Consider the following 19522-nt stretch of genomic DNA (forward strand, 5'->3'; position numbering starts at 1 on the left):
ATGGTGATTCAATAATGGAGAAAGCATTAACTGGATGTAACAAACATTTGATAAGGTTTGTTAAACCAGATAACGAGGAAAATTTGGATAATTAAAAGTTAAACTACTACTGGTAAGGCATTCTTAAGTGTATATATTTCGGACATGTATAGTAATCGGCTAAACAGTAATAGATATACAAGATGTTCCATGCATTAAGATTATGTTTTTGTACAAAAGCTATCATAGGGATGATGATAATATAATGAGGATAAATATGATGGAACGGTGCTACCGGTACATATCTTAAATTACTTAAATGTGTTAAAGACTTAATAAGTTATGATGAAGTAGATTTTAATGAGCATTTATTGTTTTTACAAATAACATAGTATAGTGATAGAAATAATAACAAGGGACAAAATTGTCACAAAACCAGGTTTTCATTGTGAAAAAAAATCTGATAAAGGGAGAAAACTCAAACTGAACTTTTGAAATGAACAAACAAAATTAACCCCTTTGTAAGTTTGTTTTTTAAAAAAATCTATTTTTAGTCGTGGCGACCTTGACATTGGAGATATTGACGTGATTCTTTCGTGCGACACACCGTCCCATGATGGTGAACAAATGTGCCAAATGATTTTAAAATCTCACAATGAATGACATAGTTATGGACAGGACAAGCTCATTTATGGCCATTTTTGACTTTGAACTCAAAGTGTGACCTTGACCTTGGAGATATCGACATAATTATTTCGCGCGACACACCGTCCAATGATGGTGAACAAATGTGCCAAATGATTTTAAAATCTGACAATGAACGACATAGTTATGGCCCGGACAAGCTTGTTCCGCCCGCCCGCCAGCCAGCCCGCCCGCATTCGCCAATCTAATAACCAGTTTTTTCCTTGGAAAACCTGGTTAAAAAGTTGTAAAATTAACATGTTTTGTTTTTGAAAAACTTAAAGTCGATATTGTTCACACAAATTATTGATATTGTGTCCTTATCTTTGTGTACCAATTCATTAAAATATGTTGTGTTATTTATCATGGTATTTTTTTTTAATAAAGCAGCGTAACTTTTTAAGATATTGTGTTGCTCTTAGAGCATATTTTTATTTAAAAAAATGAATAATACAGACAAAAACACAATAAACGCGCTTCAAAATTGACCCCTAGTATTTTTGAATTTGATTCCTCAAAATTTCAGCCCAGGGGTCATTGACTTCCAGTTTTTAAAATCTATTGAAATCCCTCATGATCGGTCCTCGAAGTGATTTTTTACAATTTTTCTTATCCGAGTCCTGGGACTCCATAACCTGCAAATCTACGACTCCCTGAATCGAAAAAACGAGTCAGGGGTTTTCCTCGCTTCATTGGAAAGAGTTCCTAGCCTATGGATTTTGGGAAGAATTCTCCCTAAAGTTACTGCTTTGGGAAATGAAAAAGCTGGTGTTAGTAAGGATCTTCGGAAAACTTCACGATTTTAATGAAATTCTCAATTGGGAAGGGGCCTTTAATAGGCTCCTGATATATAAGGCTGAAAACCGCTGCTACTGCGAGTCCAAGTATTAAACTTTAATATTTTTTTTTGAAAATTCTATGCATTTTTGGGAATCACAACTCAAAACTTTGCATCCCCAGATATTTTTGTGAGTCCAGGACGCAGGACTCACGGTTAAAAATATTCACTGTCCTCGATGCTCTCAAATTGCGTCACCTGATTCACACATGTTCAATGGGAATTCCCCCATCCCATGAATAAATTTGTAAATGCACTCGTGTAAAATGGCGGACATTTGAGTTTATGAAATTTTTTGACATAGTCATTGGCTATAGTTAGGTTTTGAAAATATAAATCGTAATAATACTGGATTATCCGGTAATGGATAGAGTTGGAAAATGCAAAGATCTATCTATATTATACGTTTATTTACAGATTAAAGGAACATGTTTGTATCCATCGAAATCACATTCGGTGGGGTCTATTAAAATTATGAAATAAAAGTGGGACTTCAAAATTTATGTTTGGGACATCCAAGATTTATGGTTTGGAAGTCAGGACTTCCAACTTTTAAAAGCTAGCGAAAGCGCTGTTAATTATTAATAACTAAAGGAATATAAATGTGTGAGATACCTGTGAATTGTTCCAACACATGCAGAGCAGCACAGCTGACTGTGGTCATGGCAAAACTGTGTCAGTGTTTCATCCTCATGCACCTCACACTTCCTGAGAAAATCTTCCACCGCCTTAGAAACTGGCCATTTCTTAATATCCTCCCTTCCACATGTCATATGTTTTGTAAAAAACTGACTATGCAGGATAACACATTTTTTACAATAAAACCTTAAACATTTTTCACAATAAATGTCTGCAGATTCCGTAAGATTCTTCTCTAAACAACGTGTGCAAGAAAAGTCTTCAACCATACGCAAACGTTTTGGAACCGAAGACAATGAACCTGTTGCCATTTTGTTACTGTTTATAATGTTAAAACCTTTTTGTTCAAATCGTTCAAGTATATTTCTTGTGAAATATGAAAGAAATAAAGCTAGATCCAAAAGTTTATCAACCTTAGAAGTTAAAATTAACACTGAAACACAAATAAATTCAAACACAAGATGTGCGATAAAACTTTTCAACCATAGGCCAACGTTTCAAAACATTAGAAATGAACCTGTCGCCAATTTTGATACTCTAGTGTATGAAGTTTTACATGTTAAAGTACATGTAGTTAAAGTATAATTCTGTTAAAATAGTCTATAATACTGTAACCCGGATGGTTACGGCTGTGTTGTATCCCAATAAACAAGACATCATAAATAAGATAGTTCACAGTTCACTTCTTTTAATAATGAAGAAATGCTTTTCAGTCCTTTATGAAATACATGCAGACGAAAATTCAAATAGCAGTTAATCCTACAGTATAAATCAGGATCTGAAATATATAAAACAATAGAATGCTTAAATAAAACAATTGTTCTGTTCTAGTGGCCTTAACATTTATTTTATATGACTCAACTACTCATATAAGATTTAGGTACAACAATGACAAAAATAATCATAAATACACAAACACAGCATCAAAAATCTTAAAAACAAGGGATGTTTGTAAAACATGCATGCCCCCCATATGGGCTGTCAGTTGTAGTGGCAGCCATTGTGTGAATACGTTCTTTGGCACTGTGACCTTGACCTTTGACCTAGTGACCTGAAAATCAATAGGGGTCATCTGCGAGTCATGATCAATGTACCTATGAAGTTTCATGACCCTAGTCGTAGGCTTTCTTGAGTTATCATGCGGAAACCATTTTACTGTGTCAAGTCACCATGACCTTTTACCTAGTGACCTGAAAGTCAATAGGGGTCATCTGCGAGTCATGGTCAATGTACCTATGAAGTTTCATGATCCTAGGCGTAAGCGTTCTTGAGTTATCATCCGGAAACCATTTTTCTAAGTCGAGTCACTGTGGCCTTGACCTTTGACCTGAAAATCAATAGGGATCATCTGCGAGTCATGATCAATGTACCTTTGAAGTTTCATGATCCTAGGCATAAGCGTTCTTGAGTAATCATCCAGAAACCATTTCGGGTCACCGTGACCTTGACCTAGTGACCTGACAATCAATAGGGGTCATCTGCGAATCATGATCAATGTACCTATGAAGTTTCATGATCATAGGCATAAGCTTTCTTGAGTTATCATCCGCAAACCATTTTTCTAAGTTATGTCACTGTAACCTTGACCTTTGACCTAGTGACCTGAAAATCAATAGGGGTCATCTGCGAGTCATGATCAATGTACCTATGAAGTTTCATGATCCTAGGCTAAGCGTTCTTGAGTTATCATCAGGAAACCATTTTACTATTTCGGGTCACCGTGACCTTGACCTTTGACCTAATGACCTCAAAATCAATAGAGGTAATCTGCGAGTCATGATCAATGTACCTATGAAGTTTCATGATCCTAGGCCTAAGCATTCTTGAGTTATCATCCGGAAACCATCTGGTGGACAGACGGACATAAGGACCAGGGCTTTTTTTCCTTCTTTGCGATTGGCCGTGGACGGACATTTCACAATTTTGACACGGCCAATTCACAAACCTGACATGGCCGTGAATATTTACAAAAACGGCCGTTTTAAATCGTGAAAAACGGACTTTTTGTGCTCAAAACTGTCAAAAACAGCCATTTCGGAACAGAAATATAAGTTTCATAACCTCGTTTTTAATTCCGAATTCGAGAAAAACTGTCGACTCGCGTTACCGATGTTTGTTTGTTTTAATCGATTTTAAAGTGTTGTGTAACCGGTGAAACATGCGTAAATAGTAAAAGCTCTGCCCAGCAACGTCACTATAAAAAATGGCGACGCCGAACGCTCTCTACAACACGAAGAAAATTTAAAAAAACGCAAAATAATCCCGATTTATTTAAATTTGGGATAACAGTAAAGAAACAAAAGCTTTCTACGGAAGGGTAAGATTTGAAACATGCACATTGATAACATTATAAGGAAAGTCATTTGATAAAAGTGAAAGTATCTGCCGCGGCTTATGTATTGATGGAAGCTAGTCAAAACGGCCCCTAGTCAAAACGTCCCCTAGTATTGATGACCGAGACTTGTTATTCGTATCTGTTTACGATTGGAAATCTTGGTTAAAGTACATGTAATAATGTGGTTTTTTCATATATATTTTTTTTCATTTAAATGCATATTCATGACACATATTCATGATTCAAACTTTGTATGTAGTCTATTTATGCTTTGTGAAAAAATGTGAAAAATAAAATAGCTTGTTTACATTTCTTACAAAAGTACTGTTTTTCAATGTATACCTAATGTTTCAGATCAAATGACAACCTCCCAGGGAGATCATCATACACTGGCGAGGGTCAGGCTCACAGAACATGAAAATTATCATGAAGAAGGAATTTTCCTCTTCAGATTTTGAGAGAATTATTGACATTTTCAAGAGTAAAAGTTCTAAAGCTGTAAAGTCCAGAACATTTCTGAGTTATGTGCCCTTGAAATGTTCTATGTTTATAAATGTTATTCCTGTGGTAAAGAATTGTTGGGACCAGGTATTTTAGTTGCATTTGGTACATGAATAATTTTTTGCAAATCAGATATATGTATATGTGTTGTTATTGTATCAAATACAGTATTCATAGAAGGAAAATATGCCTTTATTGCATTATTTAAGGAAATTTGATAATATTCAAGTGTTTAACATGCTTTAGCTATGCTAATGCATTGAACTTTGAATTTCACAATTTAAAGAAGTTCGCGACTCGTTTTTTCACAATTTTAAGAAGTTCGCGACTCAATTTTTCACAATTTTGAAAAGTTCGCGACTCAATTTTTCACAATTTTGACAAGTTCGCGACTCATTTTTTCACAAAGTGAGGGGCCAGGGCCGCTTCACAAAGTCAGGAAAAAAAGCCCTGCGGACGGACCGACGTGTGCAAAACAATATACCCCCTCTTTTTCAAAGGGGGGGCATATAATGAGTTAAAAATATATCATTCAACACATTGATAAATTTCTACAATTCTTACCAATTTATGGAATTGAGTCCCTTTCTCTTTCACTTCAGTCTCTCCTCTTTTAACCTGCTGGTGCTGTAAATTCGAGCATGCAAACAGATATTATGGTGTTTCAAATCAGTGTATAAGTTGCTTTCCAAAAGTGAATTTATTTATTTGCTGCCATTCGCGAAATCATGTGAGTTGAACATTAAAAATGTTCAAACCATAGGCTCTGGATGTCAATGACAATCAGGGTTCGCCAAAACCGTCGGTCTGCCAGTCCAGACCGGCAATTTTTTCTTGGGACCGACAAGTGATTTAAGATAATCGGTCCGACTTACCGACACAATCAGATGAAAAATCATTTCAACAAGATGCGTTTGTGAAACACAATGTCCCCCTATATGACGTTTGACCTTGAAGGATGGCCTTGACCTTGAGAAGGATGACCTTGACCTTTCACCACTTAAAATGTGCAGCTCCATGAGATGCACATGCATGCCAAATATCAAGTTGCTATCTTCAATATTGCAAAAGTATTTATAAAATAAGCGATTTGGGCCACATACATTTGACCTCTGACTTTGAAGGATGACCTTGACCTTTCACCACTCAAAATGTGCAGCTCCATGAGATACACATGCATGCCAAATATCAAGTTGCTATCTTCAATATTGCAAAAGTATTAATAAAATAAGCGATTTTGGCCACATATATTTGACCTCTGACCTTGACCTTTCACCACTCAAAATGTGCAGCTTCATAAAATACATATGCATGCCAAATATGAAGTTGCTATCTTCAATATAGCAAAATATATTGCAAAATGTTAAAGTTGGCGCAAACAGACCAACAGACAGACAGGGCAAAAACAATATGTTCCCACTACTATAGTGGGGGACATAATAAACATACACAACACACGAAGTGTGTTTGTCATTTATAGAAATACATTGAATTATCTTGAACGAAATTATTTTTTGAATAGGTTACACATAACCAATTGTTGTTGTACAACAAACCACATCATTTTTTAGCTTTCTGTACTCTTTAATTAAATGAAACCTTTATGTGTGTGTTAAAACTACCAGTTGTATGCATCATTAGTTGTTGCCCAACGTTATGAAATGTATTCTTTAATAAAAATGTGTTTGACAGCAAACACGGAATAATACTTAAAGGGATCTTTTCACGTTTTGGTAAATTGACAAAATTGAAAAAAGTTGTTTCAGATTCGCAAATTTTCTTTTTAGTTATGATTTTTTGTGAGGAGACAGTTATACTGAACATTTACCATGGTCTAATATAGCCATTATATGCATCTTTTGGCGATTTAAAAACCTGAAAATTATAAAGCGTTGCAACGCCAAACGATTGAATAATTTGGAGAATTCTGTTTTTGTCGTTTAATTTTGTAAAACTACAAAGATTGCTTATATAAAGTTTAAAATAGGTCGCTTATACATACTTGGCAGGATGGCCGAGCGGTCTAATTGGTTTTTACTCCAGGACTCCCGGGGTCACTGGTTTCAGCCCTGATGCGGGCTACTTTTTTTTCACTTTTTTTAAATTTTATTCTTGATTGTTTACTGGAGCTTTTTAGATCCAATGTTTATATTTATCAATATAAAGCATTTAATGACAAACTTCAAAACACGCCAAAAATCTGTGAAAAGGCTCCTTTAATAAAACATTTTTTTAAAGAATATATGATAGGTGTTTATTTCGATCTAATTATAATACGCCATATGGGGCCCACGAGAACAACATATTTTCATAAGAAGTCAACAAAAAGAAAACAAAATTGCAGAAATACGCACCAGCCCTATGCTCACACTCACACACTCACAAGTAAACAAAACATACATAAACGTACATGAACAAAATTTAAATCATGAATAAAGGTGGAGAAGCTCATTATGAGTGAGACATAATAATCATCGAAACATAATATTGATAATCGAATAGTTCATTAAAAGCGAAAAAAGTCTCCGACACTGTATTAATGGACATACACTATACTTAAATCCTTTAGATAACTTACCCTTTATCGTTCTATCAACCAATTTAACTCTTGTGCATACTTCTTACTCTAAATGCAAATATTATCTTGGTTTGGGGATTTCAATGTTATTTCTGTGATCATGGAGTCGAAGTGCAAGACTTAACAAGATGTGTTTGTGAGACACAATGTCCCCCTATATGATGTTTGACCTTGAAGGATGACCTTGACCTTGTGAAGGATGACCTTGACCTTTCACCACTCAAAATGTGCAGCTCTATGATACACATGCATGCCAAATATCAAGTTGCTATCTTCAATATTGCAAAAGTATGCATAAAATGAGTGATTTTGGCCACATATATTTGACCTCTGAACTTGAAGGATGACCTTGACCTTTCACCACTCAAAATGTGCAGCTTTATGAGATACACATGCATGCCAAATATGAGGTTGCTATCTTCAATATAGCAAAAGTTATTGCAAAATGTTAAAGTTGGCGCAAACAGACCAACAGACAGGGCAAAAACAATATGTCCCCACTTCTATAGTGGGGGACATAAAAAAAGAATGTTGTTTCGCTTGCGGTTGTTAAATCCATACAGGGCATCCCAGCTGGCACAGCTGCTGATATTCGGATCTGAATACTTAAACGTATTCAGACCTTATTCTTAACCGTTGCGCGTTTTACGATATCGGATTTTAGGCGGGAATACAACTCAGTGACACTATTCAATTTCTTATACAACATTGAGAATATTAACAGTTATTGAAATTAACAATATCAGCGACATCTTTTTAAAGACTAAACACCTTTTCAAGTATCGAATTTAACATGTCAATAAAATACATTAATACCAAAAAAGGTTTCATTTAATATTGTTCACATTAAACCTTTAAATGAAAGTGTCGCTTTAACTATTTTCCGTGTCTTAACTTAATAAGCCGCGAATCGTTTGCTTAAATCAGTTAACAAAAAGGGCTATACGTTCTTATTCTTAATGAAATACAAAAATAAGTATAACATAATTAATAACGTCCATTAACACACACGGCAAGATCAAAGTTTTAATGGTAAACTAATGTGACATTCCACGTAAATTATTATTTTTGTCTAAATCGAATACTTTATATAGAGAAACAATGCATTTATAAATTAACCGACCAATGAGGTAACATTATGCGACTTTCAATTTACACAGTGCTATATGGCAACAATATGGAATTTGAACAGTGGTAGTGTTTTAAGGTCTGGACTATCATTACTTGTAAGTTTGTATAAACATTATTCTAGTGCAATTAGTAAAATAATGTTTATATTTTATGTTTAATAATTTATTGCATGATTATATTAAAATTTCATTGAGCCAACTAGATTTCGTTTTTCGGCGAGCGAAAAGTGGTTTTAGAATAATAATATATATTATCAACTTGTTCATATTTCTTTTTATGACAACAAGGGCATATCACATATAATATAACATGCAGTTTTCAATATAGAAGTAATTATTATGGTGCTTTTCAAAGTACTAACATAAGTTAATTTTTACATGAACACTAAACAGTGGAGTAAGTTGTCCCGAATTTGAAATCCTGAAAATTAGGCCGGGGGTCTTAGAACCAGGAACCCAACAGGAATAAAGGGCAAAGCCCCATACCCCACCCAGAGACTTACAAATTGTTCTTTATTATAGTCTTTCCAATTGCAATTTCAAGTGAATACAATTCGAAATAATATAAACCATATCGTCTGTATTACCGCATGTGTATTCGGCATTCTATTTCTTCTATAAAGAACTCCGAAAATAAATTTAAATTGGCGAAAAATACAATCTCTTGCATGATGGTTACATTACATTCACCTCTGTGTTGGGCTCAGAAGGGACTATTGTTATGAAAGCGTCTCATTTATGTCATGATCATTTTAAGCGTTCATCATTGAGGTTACAGAATACTAAACAATCTCTTTCACGACGGTTACATTGCATTCACTGCATTAAAGAAAACCATCTCATACCATGATATCTTATATCAGTCTTAATTCATTATTATAAAATTGATATGTTTTTTTTATGTTAAGAAACCAACATACATACACACGTCTAGCAATTCCTAACGTAACTCAAAAAAAATATGTTCAATTGTTTACATTTGTGAAGTGCGTGGAATGATTTCATCTGCGTAAATGGGCAATAAATTAGTTCCAAAGAGTTGCATTAAAACTCACAAGTTTTTGCACGATTTATCGTACATTTAAGTCATATTTCTTAATTTAATGCATGCGATCTTAAATATCTAATCAAATATACATTGAATGCGTTTGTTCGGTTTCACCTATTTTATAGACAAAATGGCAAGCTGAGCATTTCGCAGAGTTGTATGTGAGAGCAAGGAACGACAACTTTGCGTGGAGATTGCGAAAAATAGTGTAATCCGAAAACGACAGTCCGAAAAATTGTACGCGTTCTGCACTTGAAATAGAATTTGCATATCGTTTGTTTGCAGAAAATGAAAATTGGTAGCCTAGCAAATACGTAATAAATATATCATTTGGTTGACATTTTTCTTTACAATAGCATAGCTTTTGGGTAAAACAACTTAATTATCACCTTTTATTTCAAACGATAACGTTGATAATCGTCAGAAAGGTGTAACATCATCAACATAGAACTAATTATTTAATGATCATCCTTTAATTCAGATCGATAAGTCGGTAGACAGGTCTAAAGTGATCAGCTGAGAAATTATTTATTGTTGCTCTTGTCATTTGTTTATCTTTAAATACGACGTTTGCCATCGGCCGATAAATTGTAGGCAGACGACAATATCAACTGTGTATTCCAAGTGTCTACGCATGATTGACCCAATATTATGTGTGAGCGAACTCAATTTTGATTGGCCAGCTACCACGTGCACTTCAATAACAAAAAGGTCAAACGATGTCTCATGTTCTGGTGCAGAACGGTTTTCGTTTATTGTTCAATTTGCGAACACTTTTAATAAAACAAAGAGAAAACTATAGAAAACCAGTCTGGATTTAAATGGCGGATAATTTCAATGAAGATTTGAAAGATTTTAGCATTTTCGCAAATCAGAATTTTCTTGAGCCAATTTCTCAATATTTTCGCAAATGGCTCAAATGGCGAACGACAGTGCGAGCCCTGCTGTTATATGAATTTGATGCCATTAAAGCTTCTGACATGAATTCATGTCGGAACGATGCTATTGCAAAATAACGTTAAACGATATGAGGTCGATGTAAATCGACCTCATATTTATAGGAGTAACGTGTGCCCAATATTTGTGTAATTAATTTTTCGATCCCATAAATATTATGCCTAGATCGTTAATTAAAATATTGTTATGTCGGCTTCCTTTAAACCGGATGTTTTATGCCCCACGTGTTTGACGAAAAGGTATGGTGTTCGAGCAGTGACATAAACATGTTGTAATTTGTTTTAAGGTAGCAAATTAGTCGTCTTTCCGAGTCTTATATATTTCAAATTAACAATACATGTTTATGCCTTTTGGTAATATAGTTTATTTTTTGTATTAGTGTCATTTCGTGACTATAATGAGTACTGTATTGCGAGTAAATAAGTAAATTTGACAATAAAGGTTCACTGGAAAGTCCACCATACTAAAAGTAGTTTCCCAATTATTTTGTTAACTTTGACATTCTTTGATGTTTTTCTTTTGGATATTTTAGGATTGTTGGTGTGTGTTGTGTGGACTTTTCATTTGTAGTACCTAACATTAAGTGTATACAATATTTTGACCAAAGGAATTTGTTCAATTTAACTCCGTTTGTTATTTTGATAATTTCATGCATGCACTGTATAATTCTTCAAAAGCAACATTTTGCATAATATTTTTTTTATTAGCCTAGCATTTACTTATCTGTTCTACAAGTATTTACAAGCCTGTTGACATATAAATTGAAGTATTTGCCATAATATTTATTGAACTATTCCTATGTGAAAAATAAGCCTTTTTACACTTTACTGTTTACATAGTTCTGGCTACCATAACTTTAAATGTCGCTTTTTATGATTTTTGAATGGCATGACTTTATAGTTATGGACCAACCCCATTAGGAAAGTCAACCAGAAATTCCCGAAAAGTTGACAGTTAACAAAGACCGGTTCAAAACAGCTTTTAAATGCAGTTATTGGTCCAAATCAACCACTTGATCGGAAAGATTGACATTGTTCACATTTAAATTATATATTCTTTCCCAAAATACTATCTTGTAATGTATGCGATGTAACGTATTCATTGAAATGCGAATCTCCCGAGATTTCACGGTCATATTACGTTATTTCTATTTTTAGTAACATACCATGTGCTCAGGTGTTTTTAAATTCAGAATGACATTTTTCGGTATTTAAGATTATTCTTGCTTGTTTTGTAAACAAATTGTAGTGTAAATACAAACTCAACGTGAATATTATTTTAAACTACCTGATTCACAATGAAATCAGTCTTATAATCCACCAGAAGTAATTTGTTAATCACAAATAATAGATTTCAGAAAACGAAAGTCTGTTTACCATTTCAGCATAAAATGTCAAGGTCGATCCGAAAGTATCCAAATGAAAACTCGTCACGTGACAAAGCGACAATGGCGTCAAAATTGTGAATTTCAGACTGATTAGAGTTATTTTATTCTATTGTAAGATGCATTCGAAACATTTGAACCTTAAGATATTCCCCGATGCAGTAATTTATATTAATTCACCAATATATGTAGAAATGTATCCAAGAAAATTAGCTTTCTTTGATTTATAGCGTGACATAAATATGTTACGACTCTGGGGGCCGTTTCATCAATAATTACGTATTTTTATACGATCGTAAATTATGTATCGAGATTAATGTAGTCGTTTACGATTTTACATAAACTCCGTTTCATCAACGAAATCGTAAATGCAACTTACATAAAATACGACTACTTAAATATACGTATTTTGTAACCGAAAAAATAGTGACACAGTCTGAAAAATTGCATGACGTAATTTTCGCGCGTTCTGTCAGCTGAGGAAAACATCGCACAAAAACAAACTCCTATAAATATGAGGTCGATTTACGTCTAATTATTTGGACTAACAAAAACAATGCTAGTTGTAAATCGAAACAAAAACAAACATTGGAAAACGACGTGTAGACCGGTGTGGAAGGCTACCGATTGCTGTTTGGCCGACACTCTCCTTCCGTTACGGGTCTCACTAAAACGCTTACGGAATTTGCATACAATATAGATAACGTTGAAAACTGCATACGATATGAACAAAGAAGGAAATTGCAGACGGTAATCACTGTCCGTTATTATGGTGTTTATTATGGTTTAGTTATTTTAATTTTATTTTTTGATGTTAAAAATACACGATGGATACTTAAATATTGCTGTTTACCTTTTTTATTTTGATATTTTATGGTGTAGATTAACCTAAGTTAATATAACAATCAAAACAGTAGGGCATGGAATGGCAGATCAACATTGTTAATTTTCGGATAAACTTTCTGGATTTTGCCAAGGTATATTTTTTCATAGATTTTCAGTTTGTTTGCTTCAAGAAGTAGTATGTGGAAAAAACATTTCCTGTAAAAAGAATATATTTCATCAATCATAACGTGTTTATGAGACGTATTGGCTCTCATAATGACGATTTTAGCGGATATTTCTGTCTGTTGCACAGTTGTCAAAATCTAAAACGCTTCACAATTTATCTGTCAAATGATTGAAATCATTTCTTATTATACGATTTTAAAATGACATCAACTGAAGTAACACATCTTTGATACATTTTAGTGCTTATATGCTTCTCAAAGTTTTCTACTTTCACTTTATTTATTTTTAAGATGATTGTATAACTGTTGATCAATTGATAGCTGAAAGACTGTCAAATGAATATGGAATTAGGTTGTAGTAGATACAGTCAAGTTACCATTACCGGATCATTACCCATAGAGGATCACTTTCATATTCAAGAATGCGCTTCCCGATAAATAGTTGTCAGTTTTGGATGATATTTTGAACACAGCATTTTCAATCACATATAGAAAACAATTATAACAAAAACAAATGAATATAATTTACAACTGGCAATGTAATTTGGGCATTGTAAACAACACAGTTCATGTTTCGACAGTTCAAATAGCGTGGTAGAAGCCCCCTGAGTGGTTTCGATCACGTGATCCGTTATGGCTACAACTGATCTGTTAATACATGAATTCTGCAGCGAAAAAAAGGTATCACAAATACATTTTGCCTGCGTTTAAAAATAAAACTATATGCTGAATCAGCGAGCAAAGGTAATATTTAATCAAACTGATGTAAAAGAAGTCTCAAAACATTTATTGCTTTTCACCAGAACAACTTTATTACGCTACTGATCCGGTAATGGTAACTTGACTGTACATGTATTATAAAATTTGTGTTAAACATCTGTGTGCAATCCTGTAATGGACTGTAAGCAATCGCAATTCTATTTGTAACACCAGAATTAACCCTTTACATGCTGGAAAATTCGTCGTCTGCTAAAATGTCGTCTGCTGAATTTCTGAAATTAGCATTTTTTGATTTTTTTTTCAAAAAATACTATCAGAAAAGCAAACAGTTTGGATCCAGATGAGACACCACGTTCTGTGGCGTCTCATCTGGATCCAAACTGTTTGCAAAGGCCTTCAAAATTTGGTTCCCGCACTGAAAGGATTAATGAATGCGTTATCAATGTCAATTAAGTGTTCATGATCAAGTTGAAATTAAAGCAGTGATGCGCAAAAATAATGATTCGTTAAAACAAAAAAAGAAATAAAAAATGTAGAACAACACAAATTTGGAAGTCACTTTAGAGACTATAGTTTCCAGTTTTAGACAATTTAAAGGTTGTCTGCTCATATGTTTTGGAATATTGGTAAGATTGTTACCAGATTCAATACTTGTGCGGGCATTTTTTTTTATTTGTAATATATTATGTTTAAATATAATTAAAACCACACATATATATTTTGCAATAATTTTGTTAAGGCCTGTATCTTGTTGTTTCAGTGAAGAACTCCAATGATATACATGTAGGGGCATGTGTCCAAAGCTGATCCACATCATAACATACTGATTGGGAATAACGACATAGTACCAAAAGATGTGCTTATACTGTAATTAGCAGGTATGGTATGACTCACACCATGTATTGTTTACCTCATTTGTGTTTACTATTTATTCTATTTTTTCCATTAGTAAAAACAACATATGATTTATTGATTATCTTATCCATGGTATGCGGATGTTTAGATAAAAACTAACAGAATTTATTAAACAAAAATGCCTTAGCTCTTTTCACTATGCATATCTGGAGGGAACAGAAATAAATTATGTACAAAACAAAAATCTTATTTTCATGTTGATAACAGTGTATCATTTGATTTATAATGTGTTGTGTTATTTTTACAAATATTAAGTTCAATAAGAAAACAACAATGAAGGGAAAAATAACATGTGGTTACCACTGTATTGATGTATTATTGATGTGTTTGTGGAACGTTGCAGTCATAAATTATCAGTCATTGTTATATATTTTCATTGCAGATCTTCACAAATGAACCTGGAAGATCCTGGTGCAACCTTACCGTACCATGTTTACATCTAACCGTCAGTTTGAGCTGTGTGTGGGTGGTAACACGGACTATATACATGTATTGCCCAGTAATTGTCTTGTGATGGACCTTTTTAACATATCAAGTATTTAATTGAAGACTTAAGAGGTCAGTTTTCATCAAAGAATTTAAAAATACAGTTTTTTTTGTAAGGGTGAATATGTGGTTATAATGGCATTGATGTATATCTTGTGTCTGTTTTTTAATCAGCCTTTCATCCATAATTATGAATATTAAGCATGATAAAGTATTTTAAGGGAATATAATGTAGAAATGTTATGTTGTTTCTGCACAAGCTTTTGAATACAAGAAATTCTATGTTCACTCAGCACTGTTTACACATTGTCAATGAATTTGCTCGTTTTAGTTTCCAAATCTGTCTGTCTCTAGCTCCCTGTGAATAATGTACTTTTTTACATTGCATCCATTGATTTTAAATGGGGTGTATTATGCACATGTCACACTTTTTTTTACAAAAACATCAAGGTCAAAGGTAAAATATATGGGTCAAAATCATAACTTTTGCAATATTGAAGATAGCAACTTGATGTTTGGCATGCATGTGTACCTCATGGAGCTGCACATTTTGAGTGGTGAAAGGTCAAGGTCATCCTTCAAGGTCAAAGGTCAAATATATGGGTCAAAATCGCTCAAAAAGGGACATTGTGTATTGTGTTTTACAAACACATACCATGTTATGTTATGTAATGACCTTTCAATCATCTTATTTTTTTATGAAATACACTGGATTTGTCTTTTCATTTCATCCATGATATCATTATGTTTTTTTTTGCCTGTTACATTTTGCGGCCCAATGTACGTGTTAAGCAGTTTAACCATTTACAACGGCATTTGTGGCGAGGCTTACAGTCATAAGGTTGGTCATTACATGCACTACATATCATAAAATCGTTTGGCTTTTATTGACAAAATTTGCGAAAACGGTGTTAAAGACTAAACATCACAAGTGTCGCAACTTCGTCCCCACCTGGGAATTCAGAGCGCAAATTTCAGATTATAATGTGTCAGATTTTACACTTGTATAATGAAGAAGTCATCTCTTGACAAGATGGTGATGTCCTGATCTCGTTCCAAGCCACACATGATACTTGTTTTGCTTTTAATCAAAATCGGTGTTAAATAGTAAACATAAAAAGTGTCACAAATTCGTCCCTATTGAGAAGTCAGAGCTAAAATTTCTGATTTTAATTTGTCAGATTTTGCACTTTTATAATGAAAAAGTCATCTCTTGACAAGATGGTGGTGTCCTTATCTCGTGCCGAGCCACAGATGATTCTTGTTTTGGTTCAAAGCAACATATTAACGAAGATTTTTTTAATGTACTTTGTTTTAAATTCTGATCTTTGAAAAATGCATGTACTTTGTTTTAAATTCTGTTCTTTGAAAAATGCCTAATAAGTCATAAACTATTATCATTTTATGAAAATATTACTTTAATTTTGGTTAATGCAGTTATTGATAGAAATTGTTTTAACACATACGATGTAGATAACGTTCGCGAACCACAATAGAAACGTTCGTTGAGTTCACGTTTAAACGCGACGGTCACGTTCTTACAGTGGGTATTATTTGTTGATCTTACTTCACTTTATCGACCATTTGTCATTTAACAGTATGAGCACACGAACAATCAAAGTAAAATTAGATGTAAGCGATCGTTTTTTTCCGTTTAAGTTTCAAACATTGGCTCGAAAAAGTGTGTGCAAAGGCTCATTATCGACAATAAAGATAACTTTATAATAAGCTGTAAAAACAACAAGCAACAGTTTATGGGATTTAAGTATTAGTCTTATTAAAATATACGGTCAGTACAAACATATATTGTAATATATGCTACTAACAATCGTTAAGTATAAACTGTAAGCAAACATCAACAATAACAATAACAGTTCGAGTATAAATATAGGTGAATGGAAAAAGTGAAAATCATTTAATTGTCTTATGAAAATTATGAGCACAATGTTCTGGTATTTTCTTCGTGCTGTAGCATTCTTGTAGTTTGACGAAATCTCGTGACACCACTGGAATGGCACGACAGTAACACATGGGTTTGACTGCAAAACATAACAGAAACGCGCGAGTACAAGTCTAACAAATGACAGTGTTTTAACAAGTTTGTATTTCTCCTAACCATTACTTCGTTACTATGGAAAAAAAAAACAATTTTCAAAAACTGTACAGAACAAGAAATTTACGCAGAATTACGACTTCAGTATAACTTGATGTCATGATACAATTAAGTATAAAAATATACTGAAACAATATTGACATAACTCGAAACATCCTTATTATGTACAAATGCATACTGGTACGCCCTACTCTAGATATTTTGAGTTCGACTACTGGATAGATATAGATACACAGAGGTTAGTAAGGAAATGCATTAACAGTTATATTGCACAACTATTAAATTATAAGTCACATGTTATGTACACTAGCCTGTAGAGATAGTGCAGGACGTTGGCGAGTCGGCGTACGGCATAATACCGAAGGCAACCGGTCACCAAAATCCTGCTATGTGATAGGATTGTACTTATATTTTGTATAAGTATATAGATCGCGCGATTTTTTGGTATTTTTATTTGCTGGCGCTAGACTGATGTGGTCGTTTTAAAATGATGTTTTTATGTTTACGGTGACAAATATTTAGTCGATATTAGATTAATTGGAGGCGGTCGGTATGTCAGTTGAGCAGTCAGTTACATTGCACTTAATGCAAACAAAAACTTTATTATTCATTGACACATCCAATGGTATTTTTATACACGATCTATGATACCAAGAAGGACATCGGTCGCATTGAATCATATTGTCAACGCATTCGGGAAGATTACACAAACAGTAGTTATTTATCCGTTCGCGTTTCACATGAAGCATACTACGTTTACTTAACGTTTTTGGGGTGACCGGAAAAAGAGATATCTCTTCTTGCTCGAAGCAGTGCATCAAGTGCGATCTCATTTTAGAAGAATCAAAAATTATTTCGAATTCCAATTGCTTATTGAGGCAATACTGGTTAGCAAAGGCAATGGCATTAACTCCACAATCAACATTATTGTTTTGTTTCATCACGGTCGGAATTGTGATATCAATGTATTCTTTGTCTTTACCATATAATACTGAAAGTTGTATTTGAAGGCCATGTGGTATTAATCTGTCTCTAGAACGATCGTTACCTAAGCTGTCCAATAGAAATATTTGATTATCATGCAAAATCGACACGACCCAATGGTAATTATGGGTGTAGTGAATTTGGCAAGCAGGCTGTGTTACTGGTTCCATTAATTTTTCCACATTCCAGTGACTCTTATCTTCGGACAACATAGGTACGGATTCAGATAACTGAAGCCCATTTATAACACCCTTTACCTTGCGTCTCAATAAGATATGAGCGGCTTCTATGTGACTTGAATATAATTGATCATTTGATATTAAAGCGTAATTATTTTAGTGCAGTCAGACGCAGTAGCCGCCGAAACGTACACCTACTACGTTTGTTAAGTGAAATGTCTGTGCGCCGTTATTTTGCTAGTTGTTACAACTTTGATAAAAACACTCAATTCACCATTATTGTTGAGTTAATCATAACGCTAAAACGGACTAACTAATGTACATGGAGAAAGTAAATAAAAAACATTTTCTGGAGCAAGAAGTTGAAAAACAAAACATTACACATCAATTTTGACTTCTATTGCAACCAAATTTAGGTTCGATGATGACAGCCAGATATTGCTCTCTATTAATTGAATGTTTGAAAAATTCGTTAGACCAGTATCATGCGAAAATGGATCTTATTTAATTGTGGTTCCCTCATTGAACTTATGTTGTCTGTCGACTTTTAGAATAATGTGTAAGAACTAAATGTATTGCTTCAGATTCACGAGCTTTTTTTAAAGAAATGAAATATGCAAATGTATCTTATATATATTTTTTTCTGTTTCTTAAACGTATCTTATTTATTTGTGACTACGTGCTTATTTTTTTTAAGAAATGAGAGATTCAAATGTGTCTTATTTATCTTTTATCCATGTCTTAAAAGTGTTTTATTTATATAAGACTACATTCTATACTGCCAGTGTCATGCGAAAATGGATCTTATTTCTTAATATCCACCTTCACACTTTATTCTTTATTAGCGCCGTCTTTCATTAGGCTATCACTATTTAAAGAACAGATTACTGTGAAATTAATTAAAATGTGCAACGGTGATATTGATCCATTCTCGTTGTTAATTTAAAATGTACACAACAGTTTAGCAATAAATGAAATCAGTTATTTTGGCAGTTCATCCTTTTTTTCCAGTACGGTAGCCAGGTGTCTGTGTATTGAGCTG

General features: G+C 33.6%; 1 protein-coding gene across 1 annotated transcript in view; it reads right to left on the minus strand.

Moving 5' to 3' along the window:
- The window catches only part of LOC127864275 (uncharacterized), a 254509-nt gene that overhangs the window by 217598 nt on the left and 17389 nt on the right, over window positions 1-19522 (minus strand). The window contains exon 2 of the mRNA XM_052403945.1: window positions 5541-5603. The gene's annotated coding sequence lies outside the window, so the exon portion shown is untranslated. The remainder of the gene's footprint in view (window positions 1-5540; window positions 5604-19522) is intronic.

The sequence above is a fragment of the Dreissena polymorpha genome, chromosome 1 (assembly GCF_020536995.1).
Source record: "Dreissena polymorpha isolate Duluth1 chromosome 1, UMN_Dpol_1.0, whole genome shotgun sequence".
Taxonomy (NCBI): Eukaryota; Metazoa; Mollusca; class Bivalvia; order Myida; family Dreissenidae; genus Dreissena; species Dreissena polymorpha.